The sequence below is a fragment of the Babylonia areolata genome, chromosome 18 (assembly GCF_041734735.1).
Source record: "Babylonia areolata isolate BAREFJ2019XMU chromosome 18, ASM4173473v1, whole genome shotgun sequence".
NCBI classification, from domain to species: Eukaryota; Metazoa; Mollusca; class Gastropoda; order Neogastropoda; family Buccinidae; genus Babylonia; species Babylonia areolata.
The window spans coordinates 59,047,972-59,058,403 of NC_134893.1; the positions used below are offsets into that span (position 1 = coordinate 59,047,972).

The window sequence follows — 10,432 nt, forward strand, 5'->3', positions numbered from 1 at the left end:
ACTTCTGCGTCTCTGCAAAAAGGAGAAGAAAGAATCAATCAAAAGAGGAATGAAATAATAATAATAATAATAATGATAATAATAATAATAATAATAATAATAATGGTATTTATATAGCGCTGAATCTTGTGCATAGACAAATCAAAGCGCTTTCGCACCAGTCATTCTCATGCACGCATAAATCTAAAACTGGAGAAACTGAAGACAAGGGAGAGGCAGGGAAGGGAGGCTATTTTGGGAAGAGGTGGGTTTTAAGGCCAGACTTGAAAGAGCTGAGTGTGGAGACTTGAAGAAGCGAAAACGGAAGTTCATTCCAATTGCAAGGTCCAGAGACAGAGAAAGAACGGCGGCCAACAGTCGAGAGTTTGAATCTGGGTATGCGTAAATAGAGTGGATGAAGCTGATCGTAGTGAGCGAGATGGAGTGTAGAAGTGAAGGCAGCCGCAGAGATAGGAAGGGGCTGATTTGTGAATACATTTGTAGCATAGAATGCTGATCTTGTACTTTATTCGGTGTGAGACAGGGAGCCAGTGGAGATGTTGCAAAAGAGGAGTGATGTGCTCAGATCTTTTCTTTCTGAGGACGAGTCGGGCAGCAGAGTTTTGTATGTGCTGAAGGGACTGAATGGATGAAGCAGGCAAACTAGACAATAGAGAGTTACAGTAGTCAAGGCAGGAAGGATGCCTGGATGGGGTGAATCAGAGAAGGAAGGGATAGGCCTACCTCTGTGTGTGATAATGGAAGTGAGTAGTGAAGGGACGGATGGAAGAAGAAAAGAATTAAAGGAAAGAAGGAATACATCTACAGCGAACAAGACAAACAAATAAACAAGCACACAAATATACAAACCTGTTTACAAGCAAACAAATATCATATCATTCCATCAGTCAGTCAATCAGTTAATCACTCGCATCCACACAGGCATGCGTATTCAAGTTCCTGCACACACACACACACACACACACACACACACACACACACACACACACACACACACACACACCACTCTCCCCCTTCACACACCCACACTCAAACAACTCCTCCCCATCCTTACACACACACACACACACACACACACACACACACACACACACACACACACACACACATCTGATTTCCATCAGATTTTAAAGTACAGTTACTGTGTACCAACTGGTCAGCTAAACTGACATTTAAAGTAACAGTATACATTAATGAATGTTTGAAGCTTAGAAAGTGAAAGTAAACTTACATTACAACTACTGTAAAATACAATTACGTGTTGTCACATGGAACCAGGTGTGTCTTTTGACGTGCACGTGATTTTAGCAGTAAAAACTTCTTTTTTCACTCACTTCATATCTTTTGCTATCTTCAAGCATTTCTCCTGTTCATATGGGCCAGATGGCCTGCAAAAACTGAATAAACCATTATTGTTATTGTTATTGTTACACACACACGTAAGAGAGAGAGAGGGGGGGGGACAGAGAGACAGAGACAGATGATAGAGAAAAAGAGAGACAGACACACAGAGAGAGACAGAGAAACAGAGCGGCAGAGAGAGAGAGAGGCAGACAGACAGAAAGAGAGACAGACAGACAGAAAGAGATAGAGACAGAGACAGACAGAGACAGAGAATGCGAGTGCGAAATTGTTAATTGTATATAGACCACAGGCATCATTACAATAGTATATTTTGAGAAAGGAAGACAGTAATAAGAGAGAGGGGGAAAGTGAGAGAGATAGAGAGACAGAGAGAGAGAGATACAGACAGGGAGACAAAGAGACACAGAGAGAGATACAGACAGGGAGACAAAGAGACACAGAGAGAGATACAGACAGGGAGACAAAGAGACACAGAGAGAGATACAGACAGGGAGACAAAGAGACAGAGAAAGAGATACAGACAGGGAGACAAAGAGACACACCGAGAGATACAGACAGGGAGACAAAGAGACAGAGATAGAGATACAGACAGGGAGACAAAGAGACACACCGAGAGATACAGACAGGGAGACAAAGAGACACAGAGAGAGATACAGACAGGGAGACAAAGAGACAGAGAGAGAGATACAGACAGGGAGACAAAGAGACAGAGAGAGAGATACAGACAGGGAGACAAAGAGACAGAGAGAGAGATACAGACAGGGAGACAAAGAGACACAGAGAGAGATACAGACAGGGAGACAAAGAGACACAGAGAGAGATACAGACAGGGAGACAAAGAGACACAGAGAGAGATACAGACAGGGAGACAAAGAGACACAGAGAGAGATACAGACAGGGAGACAAAGAGACACAGAGAGAGATACAGACAGGGAGACAAAGAGACACAGAGAGAGATACAGACAGGGAGACAAAGAGACACAGAGAGAGATACAGACAGGGAGACAAAGAGACAGAGAGAGAGATACAGACAGGGAGACAAAGAGACAGAGAGAGAGATACAGACAGGGAGACAAAGAGACACAGAGAGAGATACAGACAGGGAGACAAAGAGACACAGAGAGAGATACAGACAGGGAGACAAAGAGACACCGAGAGATACAGACAGGGAGACAAAGAGACAGAGAGAGAGATACAGACAGGGAGACAAAGAGACAGAGAGAGAGATACAGACAGGGAGACAAAGAGACAGAGAGAGAGATACAGACAGGGAGACAAAGAGACACAGAGAGAGATACAGACAGGGAGACAAAGAGACACAGAGAGAGATACAGACAGGGAGACAAAGAGACACAGAGAGAGATACAGACAGGGAGACAAAGAGACACAGAGAGAGATACAGACAGGGAGACAAAGAGACACAGAGAGAGATACAGACAGGGAGACAAAGAGACACAGAGAGAGATACAGACAGGGAGACAAAGAGACACAGAGAGAGATACAGACAGGGAGACAAAGAGACACACCGAGAGATACAGACAGGGAGACAAAGAGACACAGAGAGAGATACAGACAGGGAGACAAAGAGACAGAGAGAGAGATACAGACAGGGAGACAAAGAGACAGAGAGAGAGATACAGACAGGGAGACAAAGAGACAGAGAGAGAGATACAGACAGGGAGACAAAGAGACACAGAGAGAGATACAGACAGGGAGACAAAGAGACAGAGAGAGAGATACAGACAGGAAGACAAAGAGACACAGAGAGAGATACAGACAGGGAGACAAAGAGACAGAGAGAGAGATACATACAGGGAGACAAAGAGACACAGAGAGAGATACAGACAGGGAGACAAAGAGACACAGAGAGAGATACAGACAGGGAGACAAAGAGACAGAGAGTGGGAGACAGACAGACAGAGACAGAGAAACAGGGACACAGAGAGAGACAGACAGACAGACAGGGACAGAGAGAGACAGAGACAGACAGACAGAGACAGATTGTGAGACAGACAGACAGAAACTGAGACAGAGAGAGAGAGACAGAGACAGACAGAGACAGAGACAGAGTCAGAGACAGAGAGATCGTCAACAAAGGGGAGGACGCCACGACCACCACCAGGGTCAAGGCAATACAAAAATACAGTACACAAGGAAGACGACGCTGTGCTACACTGTCACTCCTGTGACCCTGCTTGTCTCCCGTGATCAATCTCGCCCTGTCTCAGGCTTGTCACTCTGCACCTTTGTCTTGTCAAAATTTCCCCTCCACGGCCCACCACTCTTCCACTCCCACCCCCGTCGCCCCCTGTCCCAAATCCTCATTCTCTCCACCGTGTGTGTGTGTGTATGTGTGTGTGTGTGTGTGTGCCTGTCCCTACCTCCCCTCGACCCCCCCCTTCCCCCGCTATCCCCCCACACCCCCCTTTCCCCACCTCCCCCCACCTTTCCCCTCTCGTCGATCTTATTCCCTGACTACCTCTCCAGTAATCCTAGACCCCACCCCCCCACCCCCCTTTCTTCGTTTGCACTTCACACTTCCCCATTTCTCCAAACGCTATCCCTTTTTCTTTCTTTCTCCCCACCCCCCTCCTCCACTGTACTCTTAAGCTTACATGCTCTACAGTTTCCCTGCATGCAGTTCGAAGTGACAGAGAGACAGACAGACAAACAAACACAGATAGACAGAATGTCAACGAGAATGACAAAGTTTGTTAGTTTCTTTTTTGTTTGTTTTTTGTTTTTGTTTTGTGTTGTTTCGAATACAAACTACCTGCTAGTGTGCCTGATTCAGTAGGAAGCAGTTATTATAATTTTCGGATTTCGGAACAAACCTTAACGAAATAAACCGTTAGTGATTCGGAAAAAAAACGGCTTAATTCGGGAGACTTACAACCTGTTATTGGTATGGCTGTGAAGATTTTTTTCATACTATGCTTAAGTCAAATTTGATATTGGCAGACAAAGTATATCCAGAGAAAATGGCAATGTTAAAGTTTACCACACACACACACACACGCGCGTGCACACACACACACACACACACACACACACACACAACATAACACCGGTTTAAAACAGACTCACTTTGTTTACACAAGTGAGTCAATTATACGACAGACTCTTCGTAGGTGTACATGCACACCACCAAGACAGGTATCTTCATATTCTTATTCACGTCACTGATTACGGAGATGAAAAACAAATTGTCGCGTGACCATGCAGTGAAACGACGAAGTCATCGAAGCCACCACCACCACAGCTTCCCCTCACCAACTACTCAACTTCCCTCCCCCCTTACCTCCCACAATACCTCTCCCCAATCCTCATCTCCGTCACATTCTCCATCCCTGCCCTGTCCGTGCCTGCTTGTTTTCTCTGCTTCTTCCCCCAACGCCCGCAACATCCCCCCACCCCCTCCACACATACACCCCCATCCCCTCCCCCTTCCCTTCTCGAACGTTTGTCTTCACGGCTCTGTCCCGTCTGTCTGACGGACTGATTGATGAAGTTGTCACTTGGTGAAATCTTCCTGTTAGTCGTGCATTTTGTGTAGCATAGCGTACAGTATGGATCAGTCCGCACTCTTCGACGCCTTCATGGAATGGCGTGGTCTACTTGTTGCTGTCACTGATGAGTTTGAGTTGAGAAGGGGGTCTTGTTTGCTTGCTTACACACACACACACACACACACACACACACACGTAGGTGTATGTCTTTATTGGAAACAAAAAGGGAGAAATAAATGATCAGCTTTAACAACGGCATAACAGAAGACATTAACTTTCTTCTGTCATTGTGGCAGTGCGTATCAATCAGATATTACAAAATAAGTAAGTGTGTTGGAATGGACTTGTAGCTCTCTTGTTTGGTCGTAGTAGAAAGATGAGGCGGTGGAGGAGGAGGAAGAGGAGGATAAAAAAAGGGAAGTAAAGGAAGATGAGAAGAAGAAGAAGTATCAGTATCAGTAGCTCAAGGAGGCGTCACTGCGTTCGGTCAAATCCATATACGCTACACCACATCTGCCAAGTAGATGCCTGACCAGCAGCGTAACCCAACGCGCTTAGTCAGGCCTCGAGAAAAAAAAAAAGAATAAATAAATAAACAAAACAAAACAAAAAAATAATAATAATAATAAAAAAAAAAGAAAGATAAATACATATAAATACTACTACTACTACTAATAATAATATTATTAAAAAAAAAGAAGAAGAAGAAGGATCACATTCAAATATGAAAACTGATACTTTAATCAGATGTCTACAATCACCAGTACGCGTGACGAGACAAAAAACAGTCTGCCTTCATCCCTTCCTTCGTCCTTTCTTGGTTTTAAGCATGGCTGCCAGCCTTACCGCAGGTGACAGCAAGTGTTCCACATATCTGCGTCACGTTCGAAGCTTTGACGTCATTCCATGATTAACGTCATTGACGTAGAACTACGTGTGTACGTTCGCGGCGAGGACTACTCTGTCTCTGTCAGTGCAAGTGATGGCCCATGGTGTCCATTGTCTGTCTCGACAAGACCTTTTCTATGTGTTCGGAGGCTGGGAGATGGGATGGAAGGCGGTTTGAGGCGAGGGTGGTGGGTGGAGGGGGGTTGTTAGGACTAGGAAACAGTTGTACTGCAAGCATTGAGGTGACCGAGTAAACAAAGAAACAGAACTGGTGACTAAGTTAATGAAAAGTGAACGCAGAGTCGATGAATGAATACACAGACACATAGCCTGAATTGTTGAACGGGCAAATACCGCATGTATCACTGTTAAGTAACTAAATATACAAAAACTGAATGGATGAGCTATAACTACAATCACGTAGGTACCAAACTAACCATAGAGTAACGAAATGATTATACCGATGAGTAAAAGCACATAATTTTTCATGATATTTGAAGCAGAGCGAGGCGATGAAACAGGGAAAATGTAAGAAAAATGAACGTGTTTTACACACACACACACACACACACACACAGAGGGAGAGAGGGATAGTGAGAGAACTAAACTGAACCACCACCGGCAGGAGTGGCCATAGCAGATGTCTGGTATCAGCGGCAGTGGTAGTAATAGTAATCAAAAATAAACTATAAGGTAGACTAGAACCATCAGAACAGCAGAGCAGGCAACTGCTGTCCCGACTATCAGGGCCAGAATTTGATTAAAGTGGAGAGTGTCTTGTCCAAGTTACATCCCCACTCTCTCGGCCAAGAAGGTTCTGGGGCTGTCGGCGCTGGGATGGTCACCAAAGACCAGCTAACCTCCAAGACTTCAGCACTAAGAGCCAGAGCTGTCTTGCCTCCAAGTTTTGAGAGTTATAGTCCTTCACGAACGATTAAGCGGTAAATTGATTCCTGTTGAAGTGAAGAAACTATTAACTACACAGCTCTCACTTTGCTGACGACCCTCCGATACACTACCAAAATTAGCGATGGTGTGTGGTGTCCTTTGTCTCGGTCTCGAAGAAGACGTACATGTTCTCTTTGCCCGGAAACTGCTGATGGAAGGAAGGGCGGTTAGGGAGAGGGGGTTAGGGGGAACTCTGTGTGTGTGATGGCGGTGGTGGTGGTGGTGGTGGTAGGGGGCGAAAGAATAAGAAACAATTACTGCGTACTGTCACTTGGTGACCGAGTAAACAAAGAGACCTCCTATTATATAATTAATATAAGCAGCCTTTTTTTCTGCTTCACAAATTGCATCGCTTTCAGTGACATTACTCCCACGCTGCTCATTCCGAATCCCCCACACACGGCCACACCCAGGTTCGTCTGTCACAGTCCTAGCGTCGGTATTCTATGGAGAACTATCGATTTTGAGAAGATCCTGCACTGCTGCAGAGTCACTTCAGAGGTGTTCAGTAGTGCCTATTCTGATTCGAAGGACATCACCTCCAAAGCCCCTGCTGACGACAATACTCGTTTCGTCACGGAACAGACTGGGTGAGCGTCGCCTCACTCCCCCCACCCCTTCCCCAGCCCTACAGTGTGTGCCCCCATGTATCCACAAACAACAGGCCCCCATGACTCGACCTACCCCGAAGAATTTGACAGGGCTCACCTCGAGGAAATGGAGGGTGATCGAAACTGAGTTCACCATAAGAGCAGGGCATGGAAAGCCACAGAATGTGGGAGACTAATTTTGTTTTCTATATTGATGATGAACGATGCTGATGATGACGATGCTTCTATGAAGGTCCATTTTGGCTTGAGACTACTTGACAAGGCTGGCGTGCTCTACGGTTCCTTTCATATTGATATTCCGGCGTTAACCAGGCCCGAGAGAAATACATACACTTGTAGCGTTGGTCAGGAAATTTGAGCTACACACCCAAATACGCTGTGTGAAGTGGGTAACACTCGACTGTGTCAAGTTGTCCCAGTCTTCCCATATGGATTGCTTTTCCCGGCGTTGTGTTTGTTAAGTTGTCATGAATCCCATGCTGATGGGGTATAAATATGCTTCGTGTTGTTTGTAATAACATCGCAGTGTTTTTTTTTGTTTTGTTTTTTTGTTCGAATCAGATGGATGTGTTTTCATCTTAACCTTGAGAAGAAGAAGAAGAAGAAGAAGAAAAAAAAAATCCGAGAGAGAAAGAACAACCGTCTCTCCTTCGTGTTCGTCTGTACACTCGTTAAAAAGTCCTTCAGGCAATGGAAGGAGGGATGGGGGTGGATGGGGCGACAAAAAACAAGACATACATGTTTGTGAACACATCTCATATAATTTGCATGATCTTTTGAACTACACACACACACACACACACACACACACACAAGGAACAAGGATATGTTAAAATCAAGGAACACACACACACACACACACACACACACACACACACACACACACACACACACACTGACGAATTCATTTAAATGCGCCCAAAACTCACACGAGATCGCAAGCGCCATTCCGCAACTATACATATTCACTCTTTAACAGAGAGTTAGGGGACAGAGGGAGAGAGAGAGAGAGAGAGAGAGAGAGAGAGAGAGAGGAGAAAGACAGAGAGAGACAGACAGACAGAGACACAGAGAGAAGAAAGAGACAGACAGCAACACACAGAAACATAAAGACACAAAGAGAGCAGTCAGTGACGTCTTCATCTGTCAGAGGGAAAATGAATGATTTCCGCGTGTCCCTCCTTTCCGCAGCCAAAGAAACCTCTGTCACTCCATTTGTCTGTCTGTCTGTCTGTCTGTGTGGGTGTCCGATGTCTCGAAAAGTCCTGTGTTTTTGTCACAGCAAAAGTCCTGCACAAAGATGAATGGTTTCATACATGGGGGCGCGCGCGCGCGCGCGACACACACACACACACACACACACACACACACACACACACACACACGTGTCCACATACACACTATTAACACAATGCACAATAAAAACGACTTTATATCATGGAATTATAAAACGTGCTCATATCATGAAACAGAGACAAGTAAAAAAAACAACAACACCAAACACTCCCCCCAAAAAACAACAACAACAATAACAACAAGTAATCAAACGAAGAAACGCAGAAATAGGTAGACAGATAGGCACATGCATACATACATACATACAGACATAAGTTGGGCGGAAATGTATATATAAATAAACAAATATATAAATACATATACAGACATACATGCACACATACATAGCTAAATAATTAAACAAATGAATAAACTTACAAACAAAAACGCACTCATCTATTCAAAGTTAAATACATAGATACATAAATATGTAGATATACCTACATAAATACATACATGATATAGATAAATGCTTCAATGAATAGGCCACAGTTTTCATAAAAACAACAACAACAACAACAAAAGCAACAACAAAAAACACAACAGTTCCAGTTCCTTTTCAAAATATGGTGTGGAAAAATGTTATTTTTATCTACAGATTATTATTTTTAGTTTTCTGTGTGTGTGATTTCGTGTTGTCTGATAGTTTCCTTTCCGTCTTTACATGCTTGTTTGGTTCTTTCTTCTTCTTCTTCTTTTTAATACGAAAGCAAATACCCATACGTTTATAGCATATTCATCTGTTGTTTTTTTTTTGTTTTTTTTTTTTTTTTTTTAGTAGTTATTGACCAGTCACAGCAAAGCCGCGAAAGTCTGGTAGAGGTGATTAGGATGCCTGTATTGTGCCTTCGCCACTTTAAGTAACATAGTTTGTTAATCGTGCGTAATTACCTTTAGTATATATATATATATATATATATATATATATATATATATATATATATATATATATATATATATATATATATACTTGCCTGTTTGTTTATGTTTATATCTTTTTATTCTTTTACTCATTCATTTGCTAAGCTATTTCGTTCGTTTATTTTTCTTTTCTTTTTCGCCATAGTTCCATATTCTCTCATGTTTGCGCGCACCACACACACACACACACACACACACACACACACACACACACACATTATGGCCAGCAAAGGATACAATGCACACTGCAATAGATCCAACATACCTGAAAAATCTGGTTCAATGGAAGATCACCACGTCTTACGAGATGACAAAACAAACACATGCAGTTCTTCCCTAAAAGAAAACATACCCCCACTCACACATACACACACACATACGCATTTATATACTCCCACAGAAGCTGAAATGGAAGAGGCCCAATTTAGCAACACACACTCACACACATATGGACAGATGTCTTGCCATTTACACATGTACACAAGAGCCACTGTCTCACACACACGTAAAGACACAGACATACAAAAGGAGGAGGAGCGAATGTTTTTAAAAAAAATTGTATCATGGGCGGCGACAAACTTGAAAGACAGTGAGAGGATGGGGGAGTGGTGGTGGTGGGAGGGGGCAGGGGCTAAAGAGGAGGTATGAGAGACGTGGGAGGAGGTGGAGGTGTCGAGGGGGTGGGGCCTAAAGGAAAGGAGGGGGTATGGGGGCGGGGGGTGGGGGGGTGGGGGGGTGGGGGGCGTGGAAAGAGAGTGGAGCACGTCGAGGAGTGGTGATGCGGGGGGGGGGGGGGGACATTGCGTGTAAAACCAAAACTGCCAAAATCAGAGATGGACATTTGGAGAGAGGAAG

General features: G+C 44.0%; 1 protein-coding gene across 1 annotated transcript in view; it reads right to left on the minus strand.

Annotated features, from left to right (window-relative positions):
• The window catches only part of LOC143292099 (sodium/hydrogen exchanger 9B2-like), a 25,896-nt gene extending 15,862 nt beyond the window's left edge, over positions 1–10,034 (minus strand). Inside the window, exons 1-2 of the mRNA XM_076602282.1 lie at positions 9,843–10,034; positions 1–12 (exon numbers count right to left, since the gene is read on the minus strand). The exon at positions 1–12 is cut by the window's left edge and continues 475 nt beyond it. The gene's annotated coding sequence lies outside the window, so the exon portion shown is untranslated. The remainder of the gene's footprint in view (positions 13–9,842) is intronic.
• Between the last annotated feature and the right edge of the window lie 398 nt (positions 10,035–10,432).